Below are 2,482 nucleotides of genomic sequence, written 5' to 3'. Positions count from 1 at the left end.
GCCCTGGCAGAGATGTCGGAGAAGTGCCCACAGCTGCCTGGTTGGTTGTCTCTCCAGCCAGAGCCTCTGCTCTGCCTCCTGCAAGCCTGGCCCCAGGCAGAACAGGCCCCCTCAGGACTACTTTGGTCTCAGCACTTGGTCCTGGGTTTCATCAACGTGGGTTTCTTCCCCTGGTGTGGCTGATCTGAGTTTCACAAAAAAGCCCGGCTGATGCTGGCTGTGCTGAGCCTCATTGAAGAGTTTTTCATCCAGCAAAGGAAGAGCCCTCTGGTACCCTTCTCCTCCTCCTCTTCCTGCTCCCAGCCCATGGTAACTTCTTCTCCAGCTGCTCCAGCAGTGGGCTGCCTTCTGACTTGGGGGTCTTAACGCTGTTGGTCCTGACGATGCAGGTGGGGATGATGCCAGTTGAGCATCAGGATGAGCTGTTGCCGCTCATGCTTCAGCTCCTCCATCTGGGTGTTCAGCTTCATATTCATGAGCTCCAACCACTCAGATTCCTGCTCCAGAAACTCCTTCCGCTCCTTCTTGGTCTGTCACGGGGCTGCCACCACTTTGTTCTTTTCCCAGCGCCTTTTCCTCGCTCCTCTTCCTCATCTAGCTCACTTTTCACAGGTGGAGGCCTCTTGCTCAGTTTCACCTCCAGGAGGCGCAAAGGGGTGATCATGGGCCCAATGTGGTGGATGTCAGTGTATTTCAGCTCCTCTGCAATCAGGGCCGAGCTGGGGAGTCCAGTCAGGGGGCCGAGCCCTGGCAGAGAGCCCGCAGTCATGGAAGGGTCCGGATCTGCCCAGGCATCATAGCAGGAGGAGTGGCAGTCCAGCCCTGCAGAAGCTGTGGGCAGAGGCTGTGACCCCGAGGCCTGGGCCAGGCTGCAGGGGCCATGCCCGCTCAGAAGCCCCTGTGGCGCCAGCCCCACCCTGCAGCATCCACCACTGCCAGTGTCTCTGGTGGCAGCCACCAAGCGTCCTGCCTGCAGACTGTGGCTGGAAGCCTGGGTCTCCCTCTTTGAGGTGATAGATCGATTACAGGGCTCTGCCTGCCTGCCTGATCGCCCCTGACCACTTGCTGGGGAGCCGGGCCAGCCCTGGCTAGGGGCCTTTAGGTCGCTGGGCTTTTATTATATAGGATGTATCATCGCTCAGTTAGGCAGTGGTTTCCAAACTTTGGTGTCTATCAGAATCACCTGGATAGCTAATGAAGAACACAAAAGCCCAGCCTTGCTGAAACAGGATTAGGCCAGTGTTTATTTTTATTAAGCTCTTCAGGTGACACCACTATCCACCGAAGTTGAGGAACCACTGTAATGGATGTTAATCAGTGAATCACTCATGCAAGTATTGTTAGTTCTGGAAAGCAATTCAGGGCTGTAAGTAAAATCAGTAGAAATAAACATATAACTGTATATAGACATGTATATAGGTATGTATGTATGTATACAAAATATCACAATGCAACTTTTATTAAATTGTGCTCCATGGAACACAGTTCTGGAAGCAGTTAATATATGGTCTGTGGCTAGAATATGTGACTGATCCATTTAAGAAATGCTGCAGGCCAGACTCCATGAATATGCATAGTCCTTAATAGCATATACAAAAGCTCTATTGTCCTGAAATAAGAACAGAATTTTTAAATTTAGCTAATATTTTATTAACTAATTAGTTAACTTTTATTAACCCAGGTACATTTATAAATGTATTATTAACCCAAAGTAATTTGAATTTACTTTTCTGCCTATCTGTTAACATCCCTACTATACCAAGTTTGAGATGCATCAGTATAACATAGTCATTTAAAGACATATGAAACACTATTTAAGAAAATCTTTTTCTTGAAAGAGATGTGGTCATTTTTGCTATACACAAAAATGCAAAAATGTAATGAAGTACTGAAATATTAGCAAATAAGAAGGTTATAATAAAGGGACATATTAAAATAATAAAAAGAAATATTTTAATAGAATGTATATTTGTGATGCAGTGCAGGATGCATAAGATACAAGAGGATAATGAGATATGTACCTTCCAAGATTTTAATGAGATTCATGAAGAGTTCTATGTAATAAGACATATAGGTTAAAAAGCTGTAATGAGGTGAATATGTGAGATAGTTTAATGAACTGTCTCAGAAAGTGTCCTATAAGATGGGCATCCTTCAGGGCTGAAATGAGATGGGTGAAAGGAAAAGTGTAATGAGATGGCCATATAAAGGAGAGGAAGTATAATTAGATGCATAAAAGAAAGAAGAGTATATAAATTTTCAAAATATGTAAGGTATAATGGGAACTAGGTTTTAATGTAATAAGATGCAGAAATGAACTGACAATGAGATACAAAAATGGAATCATGCAATGAGATATGTAAGGACTATGTAATGAGATGTGCATGTTTAAGGGGTGTAATGAGATGCAAGATGGGAAAGGTGTAATGAGATGAGCACATTAAATAATCTAATGAGGGGCATGAAGGAAATGATGTCATGT

The 2,482-nt window shown here is 44.5% G+C and overlaps 1 pseudogene; it reads right to left on the bottom strand.

The window, feature by feature from the left end:
* Positions 1-244: 244 nt before the first annotated feature.
* LOC118671756 lies at positions 245-825 on the bottom strand (annotated as a pseudogene).
* Positions 826-2,482: the final 1,657 nt, after the last annotated feature.

Source organism: Myotis myotis, unplaced genomic scaffold (assembly GCF_014108235.1).
Source record: "Myotis myotis isolate mMyoMyo1 unplaced genomic scaffold, mMyoMyo1.p scaffold_m19_p_1, whole genome shotgun sequence".
In the NCBI taxonomy this organism is placed as follows: Eukaryota; Metazoa; Chordata; class Mammalia; order Chiroptera; family Vespertilionidae; genus Myotis; species Myotis myotis.
This window is presented reverse-complemented; position numbering and strand designations above follow the sequence as displayed.